Below are 18,490 nucleotides of genomic sequence, written 5' to 3'. Positions count from 1 at the left end.
GTGTTCCTCGAGAGTCTTGGTGTTCTAGAGTTAAAGTCATCCCCTATGATGACTTCTATACAGACCCTAAGAGATCTATATAAGTTCTAGATTACTTGTTTTGTGTATTAATTTTTTGACTTGGTTTTTCAAATATTCAGATAGTGTTAATTGGGACAGCGTTAGGTACTCCCACGAAACTTTATTTCTATTTGTGACTTTAGGTAATTAACCAGCTTTCTTGATGTTTCTCCAGGTTTCTTTTTAAATTCTCTAATTAGGGTAACTCCCCTGTCTGCGTGGGAGCTTAGCTGCAAGGCCCAAGGACCTCTTCTCTTGGCATGTGAGTTTCAACACCAGATCTCCAGGACTTAGAATCCTAAGAATCATAATCATAATCCTTAGAATCAGATCATAACAGCTTTATGACCCGGTCATCAACAGTTTCTGTCAGATCCTCTGGTTTTGTTCCCTTTCTTCATTTCTGGCACCTGAAATTGCCTTATCTTATTTTCAAGCTCAATTCTGTGTTTACTTTATATTTTTGTATATTTGACCTAGTATTCCTTTGTGTTTGGAGAAAGACAGGGTTCTTTCTATGCCAAATCAGTTTGCCATTGACAAGAAGTCTTCCCATATGTAGTCCCTTATCAGAAATAAAACATATTTTATTTTTTGAAACATATTTTAGACAATGTGGAAATTCATGTCAGAAACCCAGAAAATAACAACTGACATGTGTAAAGAGTTTACCTGTGGTAAATAAAATACTGGGGGCTTTTTATTGTATTATCTAATTTAGTCATCCAAACAATTCTATGAGATAGTCACTATTATGCCCATTTTAGAGAAGAAGAAGCTGAGATTAAAGTAACTTTCCAAGGTCACACAGCTGGTTAGTGGCTGACACACCTAGAAAAAAGTAGTGCTTGGGCTGAGTCCGCCACTTATAACATGTATGACTTTGGGCAAGGTACTTAAACTTTCTAAAGAAAATGGAGATGGAATTAATAATGTCCAATGTGAAGATTAAGTGAGACTGTCCTTAGAAAGTGCCTAGTGCAGTGCCTGGCACATAGTATACTCTGTTCGTGTTAGGTGTTGTTACACAGTACTCATTTAGAGATCATATTTGTATTGGGCAAGGAAAATAAAAATCTTCTCTTTGGATACAAAGGGATGATGCTATGCTTCTTTTATCATATCCAAAGAAGTTAGTACCAGCACATGCTCTGTCTGCCAGGCAGTTCCCTATATACCTTCTGTTAACACAATAGTTATTACCAACTTAAACTTCTGCCTCTCTATTTGTATCTTCACACATTTTAAATTTATATTACTTGATACCTGATGTACCCACCATGCGCCAACTCATTTCCTAGTACACCAAAGCCGTTTGAAAGATTTCATCTAGGTCTCTAGAATTAAGTTCATATAGATGCCTTAGAAGAGCTGATTTGTCCTCTTGGTCCAAGCCAATACATGGGGGAAGGAGAAGGAGGGTGTCTCAGGTTAGTTTCTCCAGAAGCAGATGTTGAAGTGGGTTTGGGGAGCACAAGATATTTATTAGGGATTAACACCTGTGAGAGGAAGGTGAAGAAGCAGAATTTGGCAGAGGAAGAAGAGGAACTGAAATGAAGGGCTGATAAAGTCTTGGCCAAGCCATGAGATCTCTGAAGCAAACACTGCCTGTCAGAAATGCCTTGCCCGAATGGCTAGGCTTTAATATCTTAGCCTTACTCAGTCACCAGGTGCCCATGTCCTTGGGAGAGGTGTTCTTAGGCAACCCAGGCAGACCACGGAGGATCTGATGGCTGGAAGCTATCTGATGAGCATCCTTCCTGCAGCTGGGCAATAACCTTCCTCTAAGGGGGGTCTGGGTGGTGCAACTCTGCATCTTCCATACAAGAAATTAAAACCTAGACATAAGATTTCACCAATAATTTAATGAAAGCTTCAAGGCTATTATCAAAATGACTGCTTTCCTTGTTCTTTCCATCTTTGTGAGGGTTAATACAGTAGCTTGACTTTCCCACACTTAGTTATAAATTCCTGGAGGGAAGAAGCTGGGAATTAAGCATCTAAAGAGCTTACAGCACATAGCACAGTGCCCTTTATATAATGAGGATGGAGCAGATGTTTGTTAAATAAAAAACTAAAGGAGAATTGTACTAAGAACCACAGGGGAAAGGATCACTCAATATATCACTTTTGAACAATTGTTTAATTGAGAAAAAGAAAACATTAATGAGCACCTATATCAGACATGTACAAAAGGAATAGCAAATGTATTAAAGACTTAAATATAAAAATTGAAACCATAAGTCTAAGAAAACATAGGTAAATATAATAGTAATTTAACTACTCAAATTTCAAAAACAAAGAAAAAAGCAAAAAACAAATTTGTAGTTTATGTAATATGTAAATAAAAAAATAAGGACAATGAACAATTTGGAAAATATTTGCAATAGATCAAGTCTTCTTTTTAATAAATAAAGAGGTCATGTGAGTTGATTAGGATAAAATAATACCTTAATGGACAATGAACAAATGATATGAAAGCACGGTTTGAAAAAGAAGAAATACAAATGACCAGGAAATATATAGAAAAGGTCTAGCTACATTAATAATCAAAAGACTACAGTTTTAAAACTGAGGAAAAAGTTTTTCATCTACCTAACTGACAAATTTTGAAAAGATAATTTATAGGCAAAGACTGGGAAGATGAGATTTACATACAGATTTGGTTGCAAAATAAATTTATATCATTTTTCTTAAGGACATTTTCATAATATTCTTATAAAGTCTATGATCCAACTATTCAACTTTTAAGAATTTTCTATAAAGAAATTATCTGAGATGTAAATACTGATAAATATCTAATGATAAAGGAATTAGGATAAAATAAATTATGCTTTATCCACTTACTATGAAGCTATTAAAAATCACATCGTTGAAGAATAGTTCTTGTAGTTACACAACGTGTGTCTAAATTCATTTGGAAATATATTTATACATATACACATACACATATACATATATACTAGATGAATAGAAATTAGCAATGATTATGTCGGAAGGGTGGAATGATGATAATTATGGTTTTTCCTTATTCTTTTCTGTTTTCAAAATTCTTATACTGTGCATATACGAATTTTATATTCAGAGAACTCAACCAAACATGTGTGTGAGTACACGCACACACACATACACACACACTTTTAAATAAGAGGCTAATAATAGAGAAAAATTCAGTCTACTCCTGCCTTTTCACCAGCCACCCATCTTCAGCTACTCCCCCTACATTCTTTTTTTAATTGTACAAATATATATATTTTTTATTAGTCATATTTAGCACTATATATGTATGTATACACACACAGTGTTGCAGTATTTGAACATTTGCCATATCCACAAAGGGCTTTATGTGCTAGGATCTGTTCATCTTTGGCAGCTCCTCATCTTCCTGATTCTGATCCTATTCTTCCTGCCATTATTTGCCTGGGTCAAAATCTCCCCCTTCATTCTTGAAAAAAGGATACCTTAACCCCCTCAGCTTCCTCAGTCAAAATACTTGAGATGATTGCTCCAGTTCTCAGAGTGTGCAAATTGCTTTGGAGTATATTAGACAGACTTTGCAGTTGCAGATGTTTGAATCTGAACCCTAGGCCAGCCATTTACTAGCTGTGTGTGCTGAGCAACTCCCTTATACTCTCAGAGACTTACTTCCCTTCTTTGTAAAACGGGGATATAAAGGTCTAAATATCCACTAAATAGTATTGTAGCAAGAACAATACGGTATAACAGTTCAAAGCACAGACGCAGGAGTCAGGTTGCCTTGGTTCAAATCCCAGCTCTGCTACCTACTAGCTGCGAGACCAGTATGTATGTGGTGGTATCCTATTTAATGGGAGATAATAATACTGCCACTTCACAAAGTTTTAGAAGCATAGGGGTTACTAAGCACTTAAAGCAGTCCTGGCAAGTGGAGTCCACTCTGGCAGCATTTGCTATGATTATTTGATGAGGCTTCTAACATAAAACACCATTGAAGAGGTGCAATTCAGTTCATTAAGAATCGAAGTGCCAACTATGTGTCAAGTCTTTGTTGGGGGTCCAAAATACCAGAAAAGATAATCTCTGCTTTTGAGAAAGTCATGATTTTGAGAAGGAGGTATATACAGCGGGGCGGGGGTGAGGGGTGGGGGGTGGAGAACCCTAGTATAATAGAGTAAATCAAGCTGTTCTGTACAGGGCACCGGAGCAGCACAGACAAGGGGCTCTTCATCTATCTAGTCCAGAATTTCAAAGAAGGAGATGATACTGAGCTGAAGCTTAAAGCATGAGAAAACAAACATTCAATCCGTGTTTGTTTTCTTCCGCTATTCCATTCTCCTCTAATCACCTCCCATTGTCAAATCCTTAAGGGGAAACTGGTGACAAGAAATAAGAGAGAATAAGGGAGAAGCATGCTCGTTCTCTCAATTCCACTTACCCACTCCCATTTCAGGCAGCCCGGCAGGAGAGTACCAACTTGCACTCATATATGACACATGCTTGACATTTCAAGGTTTTTTCTCCTATTCCTGCCAGCCAAATATGGGAGTTATATACTTCTCCATGGGTTGATGTGACCTTTAGTGAAAAGCTGTGCTAACCCCTGTGCTCACAAAGCAGTAAATACCCATGTCTTGCTGTCACAGAGTTTTAAGAACACAGGGACATCTGAAAATTAACTAAGCCGCTTAGCCAAAAACCCACCCTCCCCAGGGGTGCTTCTTTGTTCTGCAGACCAAATGGGACCTGTCTAGATACCCCCACCCCAACACAGCTGATTTTGTTTGCCAGTCACTCTGTGCCTAGCTCTAATCGGCACTTTTCATAAAAGTCTAATTTAGAAGTTCAAATCTCTCCAGTGCAGGTCAAGAAGGGGCTGAGCCTGGTGAAGGCCATTTGGGAAGGCCAGCTGCTCTCCCTGGCTAGAAATTCAGCCCCTTTTTCCTTCATGTTGCTGATTCCTGCTTGTCTTCTGAGACTTGGCTATAGCATTGCCCCATCTGAAACTCTCTAACTCCGCTTCCTGGCTCAGTTAGGTGCTTCTCAGCTGTCAGCAGCAGCACTTACCCCACTGGTAACACTTAGAATAATTCTCTTTCCCACACTAAACCATGAGTTTTTTTGAGGGTGGTTATTATACCTTTTCCCTATAGCCCAGTGCCAGCAAGGTGGTGACTTGGCATATAGTAAGTGTCCAATCAATGTTTGATGAATGAATAATGAATGAGTGAATGAACAAATGAACTTCCCAGACAGGTCAGGTATATAACTTAATGTAAAGATTAAAGAGGAAATCCTAGGCAGGAAAATAACCTCACTGACTCCCACTTGGACTGGATCTCCTAAGGCTTCAAAGAGGGCCACCCTTAGTCATACAGAGTTGAGCGACACAGCTCACCTTCCTCAGCAAAAGGCATCTGAACTTCTCTTTTAATTTTATATTTTTACCATATAAGGAATATGTAATTATTGCAGGTTTTTAAATGCAGATAAATAAAACAAAAAGCCTCACCATTGCTCATGTTTTTAAAATCAAGTTCTTTCAAATTAGTAGTTACAGAACAGTCACGGAGATTTAGAGGATAACATAGGGAATATAGTCAATATTATTGTAATGGTGTGTAGTGCCAGATGGGTGCTAGAGTAATTGGAAGGATCCCTTCATGGATTGTATAAGTGTCTAACTTTTTAAAATTTAAAATAAACAAATAAATAAATAAATAAAATAAGAGTACTTAATAAAAAAAAATTATTTCCAAGACTTGAATGCTAGGAGGTATTTCCACACAGGTCTTATATAACAGCACAGAGTAAACAAAACTCTCAATCGAGTTATACAGAGAATAAGGTAAAAGGTTTACATGTCTGATTTTGTCTGAGCAAACACCAAGGTATGTCCCCTAAAAGCATTTTGAACAGCTATGAATCCACTTAAACAGCTCTCAGTTGGCATCTAAAATATTTCATAAAAGGTTTCAATAGCTGTAAAGTATATAATATGCCTAGTATATTATTTTAATTCTGCCATCTTGAAACTGTTTGAAATCTGAAGAGTGGAAATTTGATGCCATAGTGACTTAATGCTATTATCCACTGAAAAAAAAATACATGAAAAAGCTCTTCTTTAACGAATTTTATAAACCTCCTTTTCTCCCTTTAAATTACATTTTCCATTTTCCTCCTAGAATTTTTATCCTAATGAATATAATTTTATGCTTGAAAATGTTTTATTAACCAGTCTCTCAAACCTGTTTGTGACAAAAACGTCTATAAATGTAAATCTTTTAAAAACAATTTTTCTGTAACCCTAAATGTTAAAGATTTTAATTGGGAGGGAGTTAACATTATGAATACAAAATTGATCAAAACAATAAAATATCTTCTAAATTTTGATAATTATTAGAGTGATTATAATTCAAAATGCATCTGTTAATGAGATGAATGGCTACTCCTCCTACAATTACCTCACGTATTCATGGGTGAATATAACCAATCTCTAGAACAAATGCCTCAACTGCATTCTGATTTTTCATTTTTATAAATGCTTAGAACTTAGAAATTTTTCTTGTAAATAATAGACATGAATGGAAGTTTTGTAATAGCAGTGCCACTCAACTGTTTGTACCCTTATCAAGTTGTATGTCAAAATCACATAGTGATTTACCATCAAAAATTATATTTAATGATCCAGCAACTGACAAGTCAATTAGGTCTACCTTCCGTTTTGTAGAAAGTAAAGAACTGGGAACCCTGACTTTCGGGAAGATTTGTTGATTGCTGAGTCAAGACAGCCATCCATTTTCCCAACACCTGTACTAATATTTCAAATGGCTTCCTGTTTAACACTTGGGGGATTTTTGTAAACCACAGAGCAATGCACCATAGACAGAGTCCTGGCAGTGACAAGTTTCTTTTATTCTCTTATTTGATGAAATAGGAGAAGGGTGATTTCCTAGGCAGTTCAATTTTAGGAAATAGAACAGAAGAAACTTGAAAATCTGCAAATTAAGCCCTGTACACTCTTTGGAAAATCCGCATGTTTCTCTAGGGTGCCCTTCCAGGTTTGAAGAGTGTCGACGAAAGTCAACTAATCAACACGCCATACAAGATTGAGGAAGGAGGCAAATTACTGACATGCTTCTGGAATAGAGAAATTCATCAAGATTCTCTGTGAGGGTACCCTCCATGGCCTCTCGGTGTGCTGGGGCCATGTCAGTGGCTGATTTCACCTCTCCTGGGCAACCTGCAGTTTGCCCAAAGTTGTGTTTGTCTCAAAGTTGTGTTTTCTCCATTACTTCAGCCATGTTCTAACAACAGGACTCATTTTCACCATTAAGTCTGGTATTAGGGTTGTCAGAAGACATTAAGTTATGTAAGATATTGAACTATAATTGTTCAGTCACAAAACTAGGAACTGAAAGTACCTATCTTTCGTGGCAAGGAGAACCAGCCTGGGATGAAGGGCAGGATAAGTAGAGGATACAGTAATTAACCTTCATAAATTTGCCTCTGGCTACCATTACATGAAATGAACGAGGGCTGTTGTCATTGAAAAGTTCATTTCTACTCTCCACCCTCACACCACCTCATACCTGTTTCCATCTAATTCCTTTCTTAAGAGAAAAATTGATCAACAAAGAGTTTATGTATAATAAACTCTTTAGTTCCATTTCAGATTCTTTTTCTTCTTCAGGAAAGATATTTTAATACCAGTGCAAGGGTACTCTGTACAGAGCCACTATTCATTCTTAATTTTAATTCACTCAAAAAGCACCCTTGCCTTAGATCCTGTAAACACTGATTACCCAAACTCTGCCCACATTAGCTCTCAAGAATATTTCCATCTATGGCTTGAGATACCATTGATATCCATATAAACTCACAATTTTCTATGCATAGTCCTTATCTCTCTCCTAAATTTCTACTGTGAATACTCAATCACCAAGCAGACAGCTACACTTGAAATCTGACGTGTAGTCCCAACATGCCAAGACAGAATTTTTATTCTCCACCTTTGCTCTCCAAACACTTACACGTCTTCTGTTTCTGTAAATGACATTGTAATAAAATGAGTTGCTCAAATGAAAAATCTGTTGGTCACTCATTTTTTCTCATACTGCCAAATTGAATCCACAAGCAAACAAACATTTTAGGGAATGTGAAGAATTACACCTTCACATTTCCTCTGTCTATCCACTTTTCTCTCCATTAAACCAAGACTCCATGGGTTTTTACCACAGATTTCTGGTAGTTTCTCTCTTTCTTGCCTCCTTTTACCTTTTCAATCCATTCTCTACATAGAAGCAAAAATGACATTTTAAATATGAGAATCGTATTGTGTCACTTCCCTGCTTAAAATCCTTTGTGGTTTTCTATTGTTCTTAAAATAAAATCCAAACTTCCAGAAAAGCCAAGCAGGCTCTAAATGAGTAATTTTTCAGCTGTGATTGGAATCACCTGGAGAACTTAAAATAACAAGAACAGCAACAACAACAACGAAAATCAAATACGAATACTCCACCCCAGACTAACCGAATCAGAATCTCCATGAGTAAAGCACCTACTTTTTTGATATACGGTGATAGATGACAACCACTGCCCAACCCAATATGACTTCTGTCCATTACCCTTGCCATTTCTCCAATCATTCTCTGTCTCACTTACTAAAATCCAAGCTTAATGATCTCATTTCTTTTATTGAACATACTAAATTTGTGACTGCCCCAGGACCTTTACATGAGCTGTTTCTTCTTTTTGGAACACTTTATACCCAGATAGTCACATTAGCTGGCTCCCTCTAATTATTCAAGTCTCGTTTCAAATATCACCTCTTTAAAGAGGTGAGAATCACAGAGAATTGGGCAACAGGCTTCTCAACTTTCATGTCCTCGTCCATGATGTCAAAGTCTTCACGTCAGGAGTTGCCACCTCGCATTCTCCAGTCACTTGCATATCATGTGTCCCGTTTCTATGAGCTTATTGTCAGTGACTACCCTCCTGCACACCTTGCCTATGGTGTGTAACCATCCTAAGAAGCATCAGGATCATCAGGTTCTTAACATGCCAAGCAAGCAGGAGCCACTTCTGATGGCCTCTGAGAAATGACACTTTTCTCTGAGTTTTTATCATGACACACAGACCTTTATAATCATCCTTCAGTGATCTTTCCCAAGAAAATACTCATGGAAAATCCAGTTCAATTTTGAAAACTATTTTCTCAGAGATTCAGTTGAATTGGGCACAAAGCTCTCAGTAGTAGAATGAGTGTCAATTTAGTTGCCCAAGCATAATTTAGCTATAAAGGGATGTCCCTATAGTCTACCACTTTGAATATCTCAATAAGACTTACATCGACATGGAATACGACACCTTTACAAAGAACTCCTACGGATGTTTTTTTTTTCCCTTGTGGTCTCACAAAAACCTGTAAGGCTGCTACCAGAGTCTCTACATTCAATGTATACTTTGCACCCTACAAAAGTGTGCCTAGCAAAGGGGGTAAGTAGGGAGTAAAATCCACATACCAAGCTAAGTAGGCCTTTCAAAGCTAAGTTCCCTGTCAACAAGGGAGTCAGTCCAAAGGAAAGGGTGTTTTTCTCAAATTCGACCACCAGAGGGGGCGTTTTTTCTCATTTCTGTAAAAGGGCCATATACGTGCAAACAGCCCTGCAGTACTATTATTTTCGGCTTTTTGTTTGTTTGTTTGTTTTATACCGCAGATGACAATTCTATTATTCAGAAGTGAAGCACCTGAGTCAAGTAGAGAAATTTCAACGAGTCACAAATCTGCTAGTGAGTTGACAAAAGATCTAGAGCTCTTTTCACAGTACTTGGGAGTGTTCTGACATTACTTTGAGATGATCCCTGCTTTGTAACAATGCCTATAAGGCAGCAGTTGGGTTCAACATTCCAGAGTAAAAGGCATAATCACCAAAGCGCTGAGCAGTGTATTAATGATAGCCTCCAGTTGCACAGGAGTCATTTAACTTCTCAGGGTTCCTTTTCCTCCCTTGGAAATTGAGGGGGTAGACTCGGCACCAAACAAGCTTCCTACGGGCTCTAACATTTTTAGTTCCAGGAGGCAGCAGAGCTTTTTATAAATGGAGAACTTTACTTTTTAATTACAACTGTCCCAGGTTACTTGAATCAAAGCCATCTTGTGAGACAACTTCTGTCACATTAAGCCATTTTGGAATCACCTTCAGCCTCATTAACTACTTAAGAGGGTTAGTTTGATCACTACTGATCTCCTTTGTTATCAAATTTGCTGTTGAATTGAATCTCTAACTTGGATGAAGTCAGGTGTCCCATCCCCAGGAGCCAAGAGCTTAATTACAGACACATTCATTTATTCTGAGCCTGCCCTCTCAGGTCAAGAGCATACAATCACCCCATAGCTTTCTGCTAAGGAAACCTGTTTTCCGTGCTGTGTCCCTGCAGTCTTTGAAGGAAATGATGAAGGTTGGAGGGAGGATGCAAATAAATGTATTTTCTCTCAGTCAGTTCAAACTAGAATAACTCCTCGCACGCACCCATTTGTCTGCCCCTCTCTCTCCCTGTTCCCCCTTCCCTGCAGACCCTCCCTCAGTAAATGCATTTAACCTCATTTGCTGCTCTCTAGGGAGAATGCATTCAACCACAAGCTTCCCAAGGTGCTTCCGTTAGGTACAAAAAGCTGAAAATGTCATCGCATTTGCAAATGAACAGAAACCTCCCACTCAAAGAGCATCAATGCCACTGTGGCTCACAGAAGCAGCCTGCAGGAGCCTTCCTCTCACTGCCACTGCTTTGTTGTTAGAATAATACACATATATGCTTTTCATCTAATGATGTTGCACAAGTTTAACTTTCTTTGCAAAGGTAACAACTCTTTGCCTCCAACCAGAAGACTGAACAGTCTTTCTTTGGAAAAGAGCAAAATAGTTCCTATTCATTCCCAAAAGTGCTAGTCGCCTCCAACCCTAAACATGTATTTGCTTAAGCTTCACTCCATACTGTTAATTAAACTCTGTAGATCCCAGTGACTTTTTATTCTTTTATTCTTTTATTCTTCCGGTCTGGAAGTCCAAATTCTGGATTACAATACTGGCCACATCAAGATCATCCTTTTTAGCATTCTCACTTGTCAAGAAGAGATGGGCTGAAAGCAGAATCCTTCATACCCTTCTAATTTGCAATGTCTTTGGGCTTCAATCTGTTTTCTTGGATCTATTATTTCCTGAGCAAATATCTCCAAACTGGCAAAGAGAGGTGTCTAGGCAAAACAGTACACAATGTATCCAATTTACTGGGGATCTGCCCATAATTTCTCTCGCATGAATAAACCATGATGGTGACTGGCTTCTTGCCACTGGTTAATCAAGACTGATTGGTTTATTCTGCCACAGAGACCCCTCCCAGAATGCAGCTAAAGGTGACCAGATATTCCATTAGAAATGTTTCGGTTACACTCTGTTCCAAGCTTAGCAAATGAACATCCTGGAAAGATCCAAAAGTCAGGACACTTATTATATGTTTTTGTCCTATTCTTTAGGAACACAAAAATGAAGGGGCTCTAGTTATAAACTTTATTAATACTTCAGAGTTAATGGCTGTAGAAAATGGGTTAAGCACTATACTCCAGTGAGGAGTGGCAAGCTGGTTGGTGATTATTCATTAACACTAAAGTAGATATTCTGAGATAGACGACTCTCCCGTTCAGACGTAACACATCAATCAATGCCTTTTACTTCAAAGTTCACTGAATGAGCTGTGTTGAGGCCTGCCTGTAGTGTGCTGGGTGAATAAAATTGCCTAGTGAATGGACCTGTGAACTCAGATGCTCTACCATTGAACCTCTGGCATAATTATGAGAAGAACACTCCTCCAAGGCCTCAGTTACGGACTTCTGCCCGCTAAGACAGGAAAATGTAGACATTTCATTTAACCACCATCAGGAACCTATTCTATTCCATGATCTGTGCAAGACAATGGGAAGATAAATAAGACATGGTTTCCACCGTCAAGAATATCACAGTAAAAGAGAGTTAGAAACATAAACAGATACTTACAAACACAGAAACAATCTAAGTCTTGTGTTAAAGATACAGATATGGTGATATGAAAAGTCGCTCTTGGGAACATCAACTAACCTAGCTAGCTTTTAAAGGAGTGGTAAGAAGATGCCTTCTAGAAGTGATCTTTAAGCTGAATGTGATGCGATAGTTTTTGTGAATTAGTTGAGAGTCAAGAAAAAAGTTTTTCAAACTTCCAGTTTTCTTGCAACTAGGCAAGTGTTTGGAATAAAGAAAGCAGTTACCTCTTATTCTTTTCTCAGCCTGATCAAATAATTAGCTGAATTGGGACACTTAACTGGTGGAAAATTGGTAATGTTTTGTTAATATGGCATTAATTCAACTGGCTTCAAAGCGTGAATTTCACAAAGAAAACTGATTACTTGAAAGTTTTTATATTTTCTTCTTCTTTTTTTTTTTTTAAACCAAAACCTAGATGAAATTCAGTAAGATAAAATCATGCAAGGTTTAATTCCATTACACTTTGGAATTTAAATTGAACTTGTATATCTCATAGTTGATTAATAAGACACTTTTCTCCAAACTTTCCTGACAAGACATTTTCGAAGAGCTTAAGATGTATTTATTCAGTCTGTGGAGTTTTTAAAACTGGAGGAAAAAGTTATGAACACTACTGTGCATGTTTTTAACGTTTTGATTTATCCCATGACAGACTGGATATAACTGAGTTAGAAAAGACACAAACAGCTGGGCCAGGACTTGCTCCTGAGGTAAAAATAAACTCATCAAAGGTTAAACTCTGCAGTGTCTTTAAGACCAAGGCAAGGAACACAGCTGCAATACCAAATGGGAACATCGTAATAATCTCATCCAGGATATGGCACCCAAGGAATTGGGTCATGCTCAGAAGTCTCCCATGTGAGCTTGCCAAGGTATATTCAGTCCCATCTCACTGAATCCCCACTATAAGCAAGAGGGACTCACAGAATTATTGTTTATGCTGAAAAGAGATTTTTTTTTTAATTTTCTTCTATTATAGTTGGCATATCATATTAGTTTCAGGTGAGCAACATAGTGATTTGACATTTATATACCTTAGGATGAATTACTATGATAAGTCTAGTAACCTTCTGTCACTGTGCAAAGTTATTATGATATTATTGACTATATTCCCTGTGTTGTACACTATATCCATGTATTTTATTTATTTCATAGCTAGAAGTTTGTACCTATTATTCTCTTCACTTTTTTTATTCTTCTTCCCACCCCTCCCTCTGGCAACCATTAGTTTGTTCTCTGTATCTATGAGTCTGTTTCTGTCTTGTTTTGTTTTGCTCTGGAGTTTTGTTTTTATTTTTATTTTCTAATACTTTGCTGTTATTCTCAGTCTCCAAATTTAATTATGAAAGAAACTAGAATAATCTTCTTCCACAACTTCCCCCCTTTCTTCCATCTCTCAGCTCTCATGACGTTCTATTACTAAAACTAGGGCCGCATGCAATCACTGTTTTAAATGGCAGCCTAGACTCCCTTAACCTAGGGTATCACAGATAAAACATACCCAGAATGATAATTCTTTCGCCTGCAGATTATGCTAGGGTTCGTAAGGAAGTGACCAGTGCCAACGACTAGGATTACTGCCTTCTTTCTGTTGTTGAAGAACAAGATCTAGGAATAAAGCATGTTTTAGTTTTCAAGAGCCCAAATCATCAGGTCTCGGTCTTCATATGGATTGTGTGTTGTTAGACTGTGTGTGTGTGTGTGTGTGTGTGTGTGTGTGTGTATTTCATATATTTTTCCCCCCCGGAAACCTTTCCTAACCACCCCTAGAGAGTTTATGCATCCCACGTAACCATTAAAATTGTTACTGCAGCTCTCCTGACAATAATATAGCTCTGCTTACAGGTCTCTACCACTGTTACGTAGCAAGCTGCTTGAAGACAGGGCCCACTTATCTTAAAAACCTACATCTTCTCAGCTCTTTGCAAGTACCTAGCATACAGTGGTTGCTCATTTATACTGATGACTAAATGGATAGATAAATGGTGGAATGAGAGTTGTTTTGGTGTTGTAGCCTCACAATAAGAATGACACAAGAATGGTTTTGCACAAGTCTGAACACCTTACTAATTCTGTCAAATTCCATCAATCTACTACTAGCAAAAATAATAATAATAATAATGTTCGGGATTCTGATCCTAAATGTATCAATATTTTAATTTTATAGACACTTAAAATGTCAAGGTTAGAATAAATCTGAGACATCATTTGCCTAAATACTTGATGAGTGAGAAAAGTAGGGCCTCTTTCAATTCTGTTAAGAGCAGTAAGTTTTGTGGGGCTATAAACGGTGCAAGGATAATGACGGTTTTGAACAAATAAGACACATCACTGGATATATGCTTGGAGTAAGTGACACTATTAGAAACATATTGGGGAATCCACTCTGGTAGCAATGAGAAAGATGAGGACAGAGGTAGACATGCCTAATAGACAGCTACTTGATTCTCTCTGAGAGAAATAAAGAAGACCTCAATAAGAATGAGAAAAATAACAAAACATGAGATTGAGAGCTATTTTAGGGGTGAACTCATCATATCATCATAGAAAAGGATCATTTAGAAAGATTTCTAAGGGACTCCAGATTGGTTGTAAAGAAGAAAGAGATGAGAAAAAGGACAGAGTTAAAATACCAGCAAAGGTTTATATCACATAGAGTAAACATCCAGAACCCTGTAATGTGGTACATATATTTCTTCAGATGGCACTCACAGGTAGCCTCCATCATTTGTCTAAGAAGCCTACGAAAAATGACATGCTTCTATCAGCAGTGCTCACAGAAGGCCAATCAGTCAGTAGTCAGGCAATTCTTGGAATTTTCTAAAAGGCTCATGCTGCTTTCCTGATTGAAATGGGGTCAAGTTTATTTTTGAACTTTACTGCATTTCACAATAACTTCCTGTCCAATCACTCCAGACAATGTATACCGCTGCAAAAGAGTTGAATCTATACAATTAAGGCAAAAAGGTTGACTTGTGACCCCAAACAGAAACAGAAGCAGAATCAAATCCAAATGTTCCATCTGCTCAGGTCTGTGCCAAAGTTATACGTCAGCAGAAAGGAAAACAGGGAGACTGGAGAGCTATGGAGTCATTACTTCTTACTAATGACAGGATTCAATCACGGGTTAACTCTTTAAAACACAGGGCATCACGGTGCAAAAAATTCCAGGATATAAAACATACGGCACTTCATTAGTATTTTCTCAGGCTCGTGAGTGCTAATATTTAGTAAATGCACAGTGTCAGGACTTAGTCTGTGTGCATTGCCTAGTGGCATTGAGCCCAAGCCAGGCTAGGATTCCAAAGAAACTAATCCAGAAGCCAACAGGAATGTACAGAGAAAGAGAGAGGCATTGCTGGGATCCCAAGATGAGATGGCAATAATCAGAGTCTATCTTCCAGGCCAAAGAAATAGGGTAAAGGAAGTTCAGGAAAAAAAATAAAAGGAGGGCCAGTTTCAGGCCAAACAGGCTATGCATTCAAAGTGGGAGAGAGAACGAGTACTATAGAAAATGTCCCCGAAGGACTTTAGTGAGAATCGGGTTCCACTCACCTAGTCAAAGTAGAGTGTAAAGCCTCTTTCCCAATGGGGAACAGACTCAGAGCCATAGAAACATTGGGTCCTCAAGGCAGAAAACAAGCAAGAATATTAAGGAATATCTTTCAAATGTCTCAGGCTTCTGGTCTCGGGCGTAGAACAGTAGACTATTACTAACTCCTCTGGTTTGCACAGCAAAAAATGTTGACAAATTGCCCAGCTGCTACTTCTGGATTCCAAAATTGAGGGGTGAGGCAGTCAGCAGATGCTGGCTGTGCACTGTGTAGCTGGGCTGGGGCCAGGGCAGTGCTGACAGGCACGGTTAATGGAAAGTCCTAAATCGCACCGTGCTGATCTCACAGCAAGGCTGTGAATGAGGTTAAAGAACAGATGTCTAAGCAGAGACGCTGAGCAGCATCCCTAAAGCACGAGGTGTTCACAGACTAAAACCCTGGAGCCTCCCCAAAATGTGTTAACATATCTGAAAGCTCAGAATGGAATCAAACAGTGAAGACAGAATATTCGGCTTTATAAACACAAAAATAGATGCTGCGTTTCCTGTAATGATCTGCAAAGAGGGAACAGGTTATGATAACACAGAGCCAAAAACCACAACAGAATAGGTCAGCGACCCATAGAGACAACTGTTCCTGAATGGGTACTTCAAGCCTTGGGTTTTAATATCAGAATGAAAACTTAGATGAACACAGGACTGGAATTAGAAGTCTTTGAGGTTGGCTCATGGGAGTATTTTGTAAGTTATAGATCCAGTTTGGTTTCCAGGGTGGTAGTGAGAATGAGAAACAGAAGTGCTTTGAAATCAGACTAATTTTAATTTAAATCCTGGCTCTACTATTAGCCAGTTGGGTGACCATGGAATTGGGAAAATTGCATAATTTCACCCACGTCTTGGGTGTTGTGAAGATGGCATGAGATGATGCGAGTATCGTGCTTAACACAGTACCTGGCACATAGTAGGTGGTAGGAAATGCTAATTCTCTTCCCCTTCTCTACCCAGTCAATTCCACTCAAATTTAGTCCTTTATATCTTGCCAGAGAATGAATATAAAAGGAAGTTTAGCTAATAATTGGTTCTATCAAGATTTTCACATGGAAGAAAATGGTTGCATGTGATTTGTTTTTCTCCTTAAAATAAATATTTGGATAAGAACACTTGAAGGCATAGACATCTGGAAATCTTTTGTGAGTAAAAAATTTTAAATGTAAGGAAAGATATTAAAAAACACTGTTAGACACCTGCTCTGTGCCAGGCACTCAGCCCTGCCGAAGCTTATAGACAAGTTTGGGAGAACATACTCTGTTTATAAAGGTTTACTGAAGCACTATTTATAATAAGAAGAAACTAGACACAATATAAATTTTAACAACAGGGAAGTGGTTAAGTAAATTATGTACTTTTAATTGCTAGAACATTATCAGTGATCAAAATGACAGTTATGAAAAGAATGGACAACCATAAATAAGAACTAGCCTCTTACTAAATATGAAATTAAGATTCTTATTAAGGTTTGACTCCACCTTTGAGCATCTGATTTTGTTGGTTTTTAAGACATAATTCCTGGCACAATATATCTTATTTTTTCTCACCTTATTTTATCTCTCGTGCCTCACAGGACTGAGTCAGTCAGTCAGTCAGTCAGTCTGTCTGTCTGTCTCTCTTTCTCTCACAGACACACACAAAGACACACACACAAAGACACACAAACACACGCATATCATTATTAGTTCATCTATCTCAACAGAGAAGAAGTGGTTAGTTGAAGTTTCCTTCCAGCATTGAAGGTTGGATATTCTTTGATTCTACTATCAGGTAGAAGTTCTGAGAGTTGATATCACTTCTGCATTTTCCTATCCATTCACATTGGGTTTTATTATCACCAATATTTACATCTCTGTGGAACTCAGTTGTTGATCCTAAGAAGAATCCATATGATTCAGCAAATAAAATCGGGGTGCTGGAGATAAAATGCTAATGTCAAGGAGTGGGTAAGTATGACAAAAATACAAATTGTGAAATCTGCTTTCAAATGGAGGTTATTTACCTCAAATATGGTTTCAGCATCCAGCTCTATTTAATCCTTAGGTTGCCCTCCATAGCCCGATCCATGAAACTAGCACTATTAGTTCGTACTTCTAAGATTTATAAGGTTTATACCACTGGTCAACTACTAGTACAGAACTAAGTTTTTGTAAAAATTGATTTTTTACCCACCCCCCTCCCTCAATCCCATGTCCAACATCCTTTACAATGTGACTTTCAACTCATCTCATCAAAAGATGTAGTATATTTGCCCACCCTTGCATCTGGGCTGGCCTTGTGACTTGCTTTAGCCAATGGCATGTGGTAGAAGTGGCAGTGTGCCAGTTCTAAGTCAAGGCTATAAGATGCTTGCATATTGCTGTTCTTTCTCTTGGGACTATGTCATTGCCATGGGACTAACCTCAGGCTAGCCTGCTGAAGAACAAGGGACATGTGGCCCAGTCATCCCCATTGTCCTTGGCAGTAGCCAAGCCTTACTGCAGTTGAATACAGACACGTGAGAAATTCATCTGAGACCAGAAGAACTGTTCAACTAAGCACAGCATAAATTGCTACATACATTATAGTGAGTTAAACAAATGGTTGTTGTTTTAAACCACTAAATTTTGGATGGTTTATTATTTAAGGGAAATAGTCAGAAGCAGACTAGATTCCAAAATGAGCAGATTTCTGAGCACTTCCCAAACTCTTTTGCCTTGAGTCCAGCCAGAAGAATTCTAGTTGCTCATTCTGTGAGTTTTCTATCCTCATTCCCATCTAATCAGCCCATGAATGAATT

At 38.1% G+C, this 18,490-nt stretch overlaps 1 protein-coding gene across 3 annotated transcripts in view; it reads right to left on the bottom strand.

Moving 5' to 3' along the window:
* Positions 1–18,490, bottom strand: part of CPNE4 (copine 4) — a 415,982-nt gene that overhangs the window by 200,645 nt on the left and 196,847 nt on the right. The gene's annotated exons all lie outside the window — the stretch shown is intronic.

Source organism: Pteropus alecto, unplaced genomic scaffold (genome assembly GCF_000325575.1).
Source record: "Pteropus alecto unplaced genomic scaffold, ASM32557v1 scaffold92, whole genome shotgun sequence".
In the NCBI taxonomy this organism is placed as follows: Eukaryota; Metazoa; Chordata; class Mammalia; order Chiroptera; family Pteropodidae; genus Pteropus; species Pteropus alecto.
This window is presented reverse-complemented; position numbering and strand designations above follow the sequence as displayed.